Consider the following 13121-nt stretch of genomic DNA (forward strand, 5'->3'; position numbering starts at 1 on the left):
TTTCTCCTCCAAGGCACTGAATAAACTTTTATCACTAGTCATGTGGAATGAAGCTCCACTGTCAAAATACCAAACACAACCCATCATCGATGACACCATGCATGCGATGAGGATAAATTCCATTTCGAACTGAGAAACTAATGCCTCTCCTTCCGATCCTTCCGAGGATCCCTTCTTGGACTTCCTCAATGGGCAATTAGTCGCATAATGTCCCATCTCGCGACAGTTAAAGCATCTCACTTTAGACTTGTCACCCTTCTTCCCTCCATGAGAAGAATTAGATTTGGAATGGGAAGCCTTCCCCTTCCCTTTCATTGCCTTACTTGCTAAGGCCAGATTTTCTTCATCATCATCCTTGGATGAAGAACCATCTCGTGTGCTCCTCCTAATCTCCTCCTGCATGAGATTCGATCACAATCATTCCCAATCTGACAGTTTCTCCCTTCCATCCACAGATTCTTGGTAGCTATTCCAACGCTTTGGAAGGCCAAGGAGAGCGAGGCTCACCATATCATCATTGGCAGTATTTATTCCCACACTACCAATCTCATCTCTACATGTGGTGAGTTTGTTCAGATATGTGGAAATAGTATCGCCCTTATCCATCTTGACTCTTCAAAGCTTATCCTTGAGTGCCAATTTCCTATGGTTGCTACTGTTCTGGTAAAGGTCCGTCAATGTCTCCCACATTGAAAATGGAGTATCCTTCCCATGGAGACTCGAGACAATATGGTCTCGAACTCCCTCAAGGATGATCTGTCTCACCTTCACCACGCACTTCTTCCACTCAGCTAACTGTTGTGCATTAGTTGAAGCTGGCTTTGGGATTTTTTGATCAATGAATTCCTTCAAGCCATTGTCTTCTAATACAACCTCCATTCTATCTTTCCATGGTATGTAATTCAAGCTACCTTCCAAGGCATACTCAAGTCTGAAGCCATAGAACACCATTGGCCAACTCTGAAGTATGACATGAATTCAATTTGCACCTGCAACACTAAAATTTAAACTTCGAATTCTCTTCTCAATATACTATTCACAGTTCTGATAAACTTGACTCCGATACCATGTAGAAAATTCTCTACAAATCCAGCTCTGATACCATGTAGAAACTTTGTTGTAGGTTGACCCAATAATGCAATATAAATCAAAGCAGAATACTATAACCTACTTCTACTATCAATTTGTGGAAGCTTAAAGATCGAGCTGAACAATATAACCAGAAGAAGAAGAATCAATGAACCATACACATGAAAATACTTTGGGGAAAGTATCAGCTAAAAACCCCACTATCTGTATTATAATACAAGGTGGAAATACATAGGAATTATACAAAGCCTTAGCTCTCACAGCTAGCCAGCTCTTAGTACAATCCTCATAGATGCTCACAGGCAATCCTGGCCTCCCACAAGCCTTCCTCTCTACCCTCCAAGCTCCTATTTCCTTGCGTTGTTCCTAGTGGATGATCTTCACCTCACCAAGTGGAACATTGCTCTCACACATTGTTAGAACTGCACAATCCTCAAGGAATGATTCCTGACTGCATGCATGAGTTTTCTTTATAAGAAAACACATGGAATTGATAGTACATTGTCCTTGACTTTAATCTCAACTAGGTCTTTCTTAGAATAGACATGCATGAGTTTTTGATGAGGGAATCTTCAGTTAACTGGAGTACACTAGTTGAGTTCATGCATGCATCAATTGACTGTTAACTCTCTATTAGTTCTTCAAACAGTTTGGAACTAATTTAACTGGACTTAACTTAGTAAAATGAGTTAAATAATTACAACTAAAATATAACTCAATCTTATCTCCTTAATTTAAGACGTATCTTCTTAACTTAAGGGATAACTCTTGCATGACTTCAGAAAGACTTATAACTTGAATTTCTCCAACTAATTAATTCAAAATGAATTAATCAATTATTTCCAAGTAGATGTTCAGACTAAGTTTGATTTTAATTCTCAATTTAATTCAAGTACAAATTAAATTGGAATATTCTTATTGCCACATTTCAACATGATCAACAGTAAACTGCAACCAAGCCTCTCCTCTATAGCAAGTATCCTCTTCATTCTACTCAATACCTCATCAAGCTTCCTTCACTAGCTTGACCTTTTGGTATTTTCTCTACTTCTCTCCTTAGAACCTTCTCTTCACAATTCTACTCACACTCACTATGGAACTACCCTTTCACAACTTCTACCCAACTGTTACTTGTTGGAATCAGTCCTTCTTCTGGTTGCAATTCTCAATTCCAAAGAGCGTACCATCTTTGATACCACTTGATACAAGAAAATTGACCTCTTCCTTCAATGTCCACCTCCACACATCTGCAATATTAACTTAATATATGACCAAGCTAAATATACAACATTACCCATATGTAGAACATGCTCATAACCAAAGTTTTATTCCTGATAACCAATGCTCATTTAATATCATCTCTGATTACTTTTAAATAAGATAATATAACTCTTGCCTCTCTAACAATTCACACAAATTGCTCCACTTCAATGAGTTCATGCAAACTCAAAATAACGTTTTCATGCGAACCCAACGCATTTAACATAACACAATATAATACGATTCATACACAGAACCTTTGCAAATCTACATTTCCATTAACAAAGAAAAGTTGTACATGCATAACCTCACAATCATACATTGCTCTCTTTGTCTGATTCCACATTCATTTCGTCATTAGTTCTCATTACCAGTAGGTTTACAATAAATAGAATTAAGAAATACAATATCTTTCCTAAATGATAAAAACACTCCATAAATCACTTCATAAAGTAGATTTTCCTAAATCCTCAAATCACTCCATAAGCATATTTTTTCTAAATTCTAAAATACTCAATCTATTCCTAGAATCCCTTGCACTTTTCAAGGTAGATTTGTTTTTCCCTTATGGATAAAATATCACCTATCCATAGATTTTCTAAAATCATGACTCATCTAGTTATAAAAATTATAAAATATCTCAACTAAAAAAAATACAATTTATCTACATAAAAGAATATAAACACTTCTAAGAAATAAAGGCTTTTTTATTTTTTATTTTTTATTTTCCACATTAAAAACTTAACGACTTGAAAGCTCTAATGCTCTGCATCATGTTTACACTATTATATTGCTATAAACTAGTACAACTCAATCTTTGAGATTCCACGAGAGACATGTATAATGCTATGTGTTATTCAATTCAATAACCCTTGTGAGAGGAATCATACTTGGATTGACAATATGATATCATAATACTTGGATTGCTATAAACTAGTAGAACTCACTGTTTGGGATTCCACAAGAGACATTTATAGTGCTATGTGTTATTCAACTCATTAACCCTTATGAGAGGAATCATACTTGGATTGACAATAAGATATCGTAATACTTAAAATTAGTTAATCTACCCATTGAGACTTACGTTTACTTGAATATGTGTTGGTGGTGGTTGGGATGGGGCGGATGTGTTCAACAAAAACTTATGCAGATCAGCATTTCAAAGTCTTGAAATGTGTGTCTCGAGAAAAAAGTATTCCAAATTAGATCCTCAAAGACTTATTGTAAAAGTTATTTCTTTAGCTATTTTGTGTTGGAGAATACTTGCTTTTTTCCATGGTCGAAAAAGGCAAAGTTAAAAGGTCATGAATGGGAAGCATGTGGTACTAGAAGGTGCAACGAGTTATAAATATTGTTGAAAACAAGCAAGGGTCGGAAAGGCGTGGACAAAGAGTAAGTCCCATGCTCCATGCTTCACACATTGCGAAATGTGTCAAAAGAAAACAAGTTAAAGACTAAGTCACGTGGTAAAGGGAAATCTGAAACCATATGCATGCGGAGAAAATAAAGGAATCACGCATGAATAGCAAAGTAAAGCGAAGCTGCATTCCAAGAAGTAGTGGCAACAAAATATGATAGTGACAATAGAGAAAATGTTATTAAAGTGGGTCTTAGAAAGAATCTCTTAATTTAATTTTATTAAAATATAAATAAAGAATATTCGAAATTATTTCAATAATTATCAAATAAATATTCGAATTTAAAAATAAAGCGCAATTTGATCACACTGGTATCTTCAAACAAAAATTTAAAAAAATGATAAGCTACTTTACCTTCCATGCAAATGGATAGGACCCTCGCTTAAACTAATAATTTTGGTAAACTTGGATGTATATCATAATGGCTATGTAACGTGAAAGCAATATTTGAAGTGACGTTCATAGTGATCGAGTGAGTGTACTTTTAATGAGATTTTATCATTTGTGAAATACTATTCATCTATAATTTTCTCAAATATAATGTTTAGGTTTTATCTAACGATATACATTCATATCTATGAGTTCCTTGCTGCGGCGGCAATATAATGGTTGGCTTCGTGAAAGTACTACGTACGAGTGTTTGACATGGATGTCCTGAAATAGTTGAAAATGAGGGAGGGCCAAGATGTGATCACATAATCCAATCCAAAAATCCAACTAAAATTTTGTTGGCCACTTTACCCAACCCCCAGATTTTGGTTTTGGGATGTTACCGTGCAACCAACAATTAACGGACGGACGGTAACACATACGCTCTCATTTGGCGATTGCCAAAATTAGAGGAGTACGTCGGAGAGTGGGGTCTGCATTCATAATTAAAATGATGAGGTTGATGGGCATTTGGTGGGAGTGAGAGCAACACCAATTCGATTCCCAATAACCAATCATGGGGTTGAACCTTAGTGGTAGGTGTTGGCTAGCATTTAGAGCAACCCCAAACACTCATGGGAAACATCATACACCATGGAGAGAGCCATTGCTTCGAATGATAACATTTTCATAGTTTTACGTGGCCCCACTTTTCCAATCAATCATGGTTTCAAGTAGAAAGTTAGGAGAGCACCAAGTGGATAACATTTGCTTTCTAATGGCAGTTCCAACTAAAAAGTCATGAGGTAGGCAAGGTGGATAATATTTCCTTCCTAATCATGGAGTTAAGTAATGGTTTTGCATTGTATGTTTAATCATTGTGCCATTGCAACTTGATATTGTTGTTAACATGAATCATGCACCTCCAATATCTAACAACATGGGTGGTTACCATCTATCTATTTATTTAATATTTCAAAAAAAATAATAAGGGTTATAATTAAATATTTCTAATTAATAAGCTTTATAATATTATATATCTATAATTAATAAGGTTTTTTTTAAATATTTTATTATAAAAGTAGGAATATAATTTGTAGGTGGGAAGATAATACTCATTCCTCCCAATTATCTAAGCTAAATTTAAATGATAACATAATTTAATAAATTAATTGGAATGATTAAATATTTTAAACTTTATTGTGTTAAGAGATGCTTTAGAGCCTAACATGAGGAAGATATTGTCATATACATACATGCATACATACCATACAAATGCATGTGCATGTGCATATGCACACATACACACACATCAATTACACATCCCAAAACTCAAAATTGGGAGTAAACAAATTCAAGCAAAGGAGGTTTCTCTACGCATCCTATTAAACATAATCATCGTTACACTATAATGCACTCAAGGTTGGATTGATCCACAACTTGCCCTTCCTCTGTTATCTCTTTGTCAGTATGTCCAATGTCATCTCAAACATCAGCATGAACTACATGGCCCTCCACCTGCTTTAGGCATCCTAAACCATATCCATGAATGGACGAACCAATGGTCCTTGCAATGGTTTCCCTGGGTACCCATTTCCTAGCTCTCCTTATTTTCTAAATTAGAGCATAGAATTCACTTTGTAATGTGAATTTTGTTGAGGTCAATATGATTATTAGGGTATATTAGGTTTTCGATTATAGGGGCACGACTATGGATAATACTATGATGGAAGAATACCCACTACCTGCTATATTACGAAAACTCTTTATATCCACTTCCTCTCAGGAAGTAAAGGTTAATCCAAGCTATGGAGATGACAATTATGATAAATGTGAGCACTTGAGTTCATGTCATATTCATAATCCCTCTGAGAAACCTAGGATACTATCAATTTGTGGCCATGGGAGGAAGCAAGCTTCAAAAACAAGCCATACGACTTTAGGGTATGATCACAAAGTAGTTATGAGTATTAACTACAATAAAAACTATTTCGTATGACAAGAAAATTAGAAAAAAATAGTGGAAAACTATCGAAGACTTCACCATTCCTAATGCAATTATAATTATAATACTACAAATGCTCCACAACTTATAAGTACTGAACTAATGGAACTTAATTTGGATATGGAAAGTGACTAATTACATTACATATTTAATCTACAAAGGACAACAATGGAATTTGGAGATCATAGAGAAGAATTACCTAACTTCAATTAAATTTAAGTAAAGATCATAAAGTCTAGGTTCTGGGGGAATGCCACATGAGTTTACAAGGTCACATCTTAACTTCTTAGTTGAACTACATCGACCTAAAAGGAATATGTTATTTAAGTTAAAAATTAATAAGCACTAGTATAGTGGTCAAGGGGTTTGTTGAAAGCCAATAAACAATAACATACATGGAGAAATTCAACAATAGTATAAAACCTACCACAACCTTCACCACTCCCTATTATCTCCACAAATTGTAAGTATTCACCAAAAACAACTTTATTTGGAGATGGAAAATCACCAATTACACTAGATCCTTAATTTGTAGAGAACAATATTAAGATGACAACAATGGTATTCAAAGGTCACAGAGAGGAATTATTTGAATATTAGAGCACAAGAATTCAATTCAAATTGAGTAAAACTAATCAAATAGGGGGGGTATTGATTTTAGCCTTTGCTAATGTGGTTGCCATTAATTAGATAAATATGATGCACTAATTTTAGTGTATGCCAATTTCAGTATAATTAGATTAAGGGATGCACTGATTTTAGTGTGTGTTAATGTAGTTACTACAAGAGGAAAATGCAATTACTTTATAGAATTAGAAGAGGAATACTTTGAACTTGAGTTACTTATTGAAGTTGGAGAAAGGGTGCAATTTATATTAAACATATGAAATGATGCAGGACTTCTCAATTTTGCACCTTGCTAATTCAATTTACAAGATCATCCGAGTTCAATTTGCAATATAGTCCTATAAGTTGAATTAATAGGATGCATTGATTTCAATGTATGCCAATTTGAATGAATTTTTATTCAAATTATCATACATTGAAATCAATGCATTCAATTAATCTAATTACCTTCAACAAAGAGCATGGAAATAAGTACAAGTATTTACATTAACAATATGCATAGATTTTAGAGTATGCTAATTTCAACGTAATTAGATTAATTAGATGCATTGATAATGTATGCTAATATGGTTTTTATTTATTCACAATGTAATGTCCTTTTGAAATGTGCTTATGCTCAGGATATACACAATGAATAGAAAATTTATGGGGATATGACCAACGGAGAAGGCTTTGCATGCATGGATAAAGAACCACTGGAAACCTAAGGGAGAAATAAATCTTCACCTTGGGTCCAAGGGTTTCTTCACAGTAGTGTTCACAAACTTAGAGGTCAAAGACAGAGTGTTCGAAGGAGGACCATATTTTTATGCTACTACAACACTCTAGAATGAGAGACATTCACATTTGTGCCGGTACGGATAAGAATCTACTCCCTACCTTTAGATTATTGGCTGCCAAAATCCTTAAAAGCCATAGGAAAAATACTAGGCCATTTTTTTAAAATATCAGATGCAACTCTGTGAGGAAAATACACCTCCTTTGCCCGCATATGCATAGAAATGGACCTCTCTGGAGCACTTCCAGACAAAATCATTCTAGAAGCATATGATGAAGAATGGGTGCAGGAGGTGGACTATGAACATGTCCCATTCAGTTGTCGCAAATTCCATGAACACGAGCACCTCTTCAGAGACTGCCCATTAAACAAAATGGAGAGCAATATTAAAACCAACACAAGCAAAGATACTGAAGACTTTTCTAAAGTGGGAAGCAGAGGGAAAGGAGGGAAAAAGAACTAGAAGAAAATCAATGAGGAGAAGCAACCACTTCATAACATATTCAAGATATTAGAAGAAGAAGATGGGGACAATGGAACAAACCAGGTACTAGAGGATAGTCTTTTAGAGAGGGAAAAAGATGATAGCATGGAGGATATACCTGAAAATAGTAAACTAAAGGAGGATCTGCCAAGCACTACGGAATTTTACTGGTACTATGAGATGACCCCAAGCGAGGTTGGAACGGAGGACCATGATTTGCATGAAATTCTTCAAAGGGAGAATCTCAACCTAGAAAATTTCCTTGAGTAGGGAACCACCAAAGGGTTTCATTCTCTACCACAAGAGGAGTTTGACAGAGTACAACAACTCTTCCTTTGGAGATCTCAAGCTAAGGGTTGTGGAGTCACAAGAAACCATGATAGCCAAGAAAACATAGGGGTAAAAACGATGAAGGAAACATTGGGACATGCTCCTAAGAACCCAGGTAGGAAAAGAGGAAGAAAAAGACAGAATGAGTTGCTGATAGGGTGTGGGAAACTCATGATCAACTCAGGTAAGACGAAAGACCTTACTAGTTACTCATTTACAAATATTTCTTAATGAAGATTACAACCTGGAATATTAGGGGTCTAGGAAGCAAAAGGAAACAAAGAAATCTTAGTAATAGAATAAAAGAAGAAAAACTAGATATGGTGTTTATCCAGGAAACAAAATGTTAAATAGATAAAATAAGGGAGATACATAGAAAATGGCTCATCAAGTATGAATATCTAGAAGTTAAAGCAGACAACACAGCTGGAGGGATTCTCACACTTTGGAACCCCCAAAAACTTGGAATCCTAGATGCTGAAGCATCCACCAACTACCTATCAATGGTGATCCAACCTTTGGGTGACAAGGAAGTCTATCTGATCACAAATGTCTATGGTCCTTAAAAACTTGAAGACAAACTCAGGCTTCTTAGCTCACTGGAGGAGCTACGAGAAATATATCTTGTTGTGCCCTCGATTCTGGGAGGGGACTTTAATATGATCAGGTCCCTTTCGGAAGAAAAAAGGTGGGACCTGAACACTAGGCAGAGACTCCATGGCCTTTCAGAACTTCCTCAACAACATGAGGCTAGTGGATACAGAGACAAAAAATGGTACCTTCACCTGCAATAATAAGCGGGAGGGACTTCTCAAGTTGCTTCTAAACTAGATAGATTCATAATCTCTGAGGACCTCATTCTCACAGGCCTTGAATTGTCTGGTTTAATCCTCCCTTTTGGAGGTTCAGATCACTGGCCTATCCAACTTGAAGCTTCTTTTATAGGTACTCTGAGAAACAGACCTTTTAGGTTTGAAAATATTTGGCTCACCCACCCTGAGTTCATCAACAGTATTGGAAGATGGTGGACAGAAGAGATGCCCATTCATGGAACTAATATGTTCCTTTTGCATCAGAGACTAAAACACATCAAAATCAGGCTTAAAGAGTGGAACAAAAATGAGTTTGGCAATATCTTCAATGAAAAAAAAGAATTTGAACAGAAACTGCAGGGAATTACCCAGGTCCTCATCACATATGGCTTTACTGAGGAAAGGAAAATACAAGCTGACTCTCTTAATAGGAATGGGAATAAAAATGCAAGCAAAAGGAGATCTTTTGGAGATGGAAATCGAGAGTGTAATGGATAAAAGAAGGAGAAGGAAACACAAAGTTTTTTCACAAGTCAACCATGGATCACAGGTATCATAACAGGATTAAAAAACTCAGAGATACTCAAGGAAAATAACTCAGCACCCAAAAAGAAATAGAATCTGCTATGGTACAACATTTCCAAAGCATAGCAGAGGAGCCTCTCATAGACAGATCACAATATATCAACAACTTCACAAAGCACATTCCTAAGCTTGTAACAAGAGAAGACAATTACAATCTTAATAGGCTAGTGACTAAAGAGGAGGTTAGAAAAGTTATCAAAGAGATGCAAAATGGTAAAGCTCCAGGCCTGAATGGGCTCAATGTAGACTTCCTAAAATCATGTTGGGAAATAGTCAAACAAGATATCCTTGATGTGGTGGAGGACTCGAGGAAAAACAAAACTGTTTTGAGGGCACTTAATGCCTCTTTCATAACTTTGATTCCAAAGTAGGAAAAATCTATGACACCAGATAGATTTAGGCCCATAGCTTTATCCAATGTGGTGTACAAAATTATATCCAAAGTAATTTCAAACAGGCTCAAGGCTCTTCTTCCAACTCCGGTGTCTGAGGAACAAACTGGGTATGTGGAAGGAAGGCAAATTCTAAACAACATCATTCAAGCTCACGAGGTGGTTCATTCTCTCAAGAGCAATAAGCAAGCATGTATGATCATACAACTTGACCTAGTGAAAGCTTATGATAAGATAAGTTGGGTTTACATTAGGGAAGTACTAAAAGTGTATGGCTTCGACCACTACTGTATAAGATGGGTAATGGCCCTTGTCACCACAACTAGTTTTTCAATCTAGCTTAATGGCTCACCATCTAGAACCTTTAGGCCTTCAAGAGGCCTCAAACAAGGAGATCCGCTCTCCCCCTTCCTCTTTATTCTCATGATGGAAGGTTTAGGCAATACAATCAAATCAACCAAAGAAGAAGGAAAAATCCAACGTCTCAAACTCACCCTAAATGGGGATGCCTTGACTCATCAACAATTTGTGGATGACACCATGCTACAGGGTACACCCACAGTCAAGGAAGCTAAAGCTTTCAAGCAAATCCTGAACAACTTTGCCATCGTTGTTGGTACATATGTAAGCCTTTCCAAATCAAAGATTTTATTTTTTAATACTGACATTGCTATTCAGAGAAACCTCACTAGAATTCTCGGCTTTCAAAGAGAACAACTACCTGCCAAATATCTGGGAATACCTCTAATGGACAAACCTCTAAACAAGGCAATTTGGGAGCCAGTCACTAATAAACTCCAGGACAAAGTCCAGAAATGGACAAGCAGGTCTTTGAATTTAGCAAGAAGGCTAGTGCTAACAAAATCTGTCCTACAAACTATTCCAATCTTCATGTTTTCAGCCCTTCCTACTCCTAAAGGAGTTGTGCAACACATCAGAAATATCCAAAGAGACTTTCTTTGGGGCAAAGGGGAAGAGAAAAAGAAATGGGCTTTGGTAGCATGGGATAAGATCTGTAAACCTAAGACACATGGAGGTTTGGGACTTCATGACCTTGAAATCCTAAGAAAAGTTTTGGGGGCAAAACTATGGTGGAGATGGCTAAAGGAATCAATAACCCCTTGGGCCAAGGTCTGGAAATAGAAGTATGCAAATAATTGGCAAGAAAGAGATCACATTCAAATGTCTAGGCTCATCAAAGGTTCCCACATTTTGAACAAAGCTTGGGAGAATAGAGCCATTGTTCAAAAACACATTTTTTGGGAGATCAGATATGGAAACCTAGCTTGGTTTTGGGAGGATAACTAGCAACAAGAACCTAACCTATTAAGAGAAGAACTAGCCAATCTCAAGAATGAAATTGACAACAAAGGCTTACTTAGGGTAAATGACTTCTTGGATCAAGCTAGGAACAAGGGAAAATGGAGAATATGGAAGGACCTGGTATACATTGAAGAAACCCCTTTGAAGGCCCAAGCAGAAGCTCTTGCAATGATCTTGGAACATAGAAAGATTTTGACATCAACTTTGTCAGACCAACTGAGATGGGTAAGGAACAATGAAGGCAATTTCAACGTCAAAGAAGCCAAGAGAATGGCCCTAGGGCTTGACTTCTCAAACCTTGATAAGGTATGGAAGGACCTATGGCAGAACCAGCACTAGATGAAAATCAAACTGTTCATGTGGTTGGTGCAACATAAAAAGATTCTGACTTGGGAAAGCCTTCGGAAAAGAGGTGTAGCTGGTCAATCTAGATGCCAGCTATGTGAATTACAAGAAGAAACAATGGAACATCTACTCAACATTTTCCCATTCATCTCTAGCTTGTGGAATTGGGTGGCTTCAATATTCAGACAAACAGATATGAACAATTTTAGCATTACTGGCACTTTGAAGAACTTGAGGAGAAACTTCTCTGAAAATGAAATAATCAACAAATCTTGGACTCTAGTTCTAGGCTTTCTAATATGGGATGTTTGGAAAGAATGCAACAATAGGATTTTTAAGAACAAAATTGGCTCAACCTAGAGCATCATAGCTCAAATCATTAGACAACTCAAAGAGACTATAGGGACCCTTCTAAAGAAACCCTTGAGAACCCTCCTCAAGACTAGGATTCACAAATACTATCATTTGGGTCTATAGGTGCCTTTCCCCCAGGGCATAAGCAAGGTTGTAAGTCATATAATAGAAGATAAGGACTTGTCGCAACCTCTTCCTCATGGTTTTTTGAAATTCAATATAGATGGAGCCTCTAAAGGAAACCCTGGGGTGGCTAGGTATGGCGGAGTCATAAGAGATGAGCAGGGATACATAAAATTCATCTTTCATAGTCATTTTGGGAAGGCCACTAATAATATGGTAGAGCTCATGGCCCTAGAGAAATGCCTAGAAATCTTGATTGAATCTAATTTACATAATACTATCATTGAAGTTGACTTTGAATTGATAATTAATTCGGTCAAGAAAATATGCAATGGCACAGCACCAGAAAGAGTGTCGAAACACTGGAGGTTATTGTAGGTCTATCAATGTATACAATCCCACCTGAGAGCCCTGAGAACCCTCAATTTTGTTCATGTGCACAGAATAGCCAACAGGTTAGCGGATCATTTGGTGAATGAAGGAGTACTCTGCTCCAAAAGTAATAGAATATATGACTAGATGTCAAATCCCATAGGAAGATTGTGGAAATATTGTCACAGACAGGCTACCATAGACAAGGAATAGTTTCAAAACATGAGGAATAAGAAGAGAGAGGATTAGTGGGAACAGAAGAAAGTTGACCAATCATAGGGAAGTTACAAGTGGTAAATAGCGTGCAGGAGGATAGGCACCTGACTAAAATTTTCCTTGAACTTCATCATCTTACGGATTTCGAGCTAAAAGATGGGATTTAATCATAATTTCATCGATAATCAAAAGATCTTCAACGTAGACAGAAAGGACCCGGAACCGTCGGATCTTTCAGA

Source organism: Pinus tabuliformis, chromosome 9, assembly GCF_031772625.1.
Source record: "Pinus tabuliformis cultivar Carrire ecotype Pingquan chromosome 9, CPIR1, whole genome shotgun sequence".
In the NCBI taxonomy this organism is placed as follows: Eukaryota; Viridiplantae; Streptophyta; class Pinopsida; order Pinales; family Pinaceae; genus Pinus; species Pinus tabuliformis.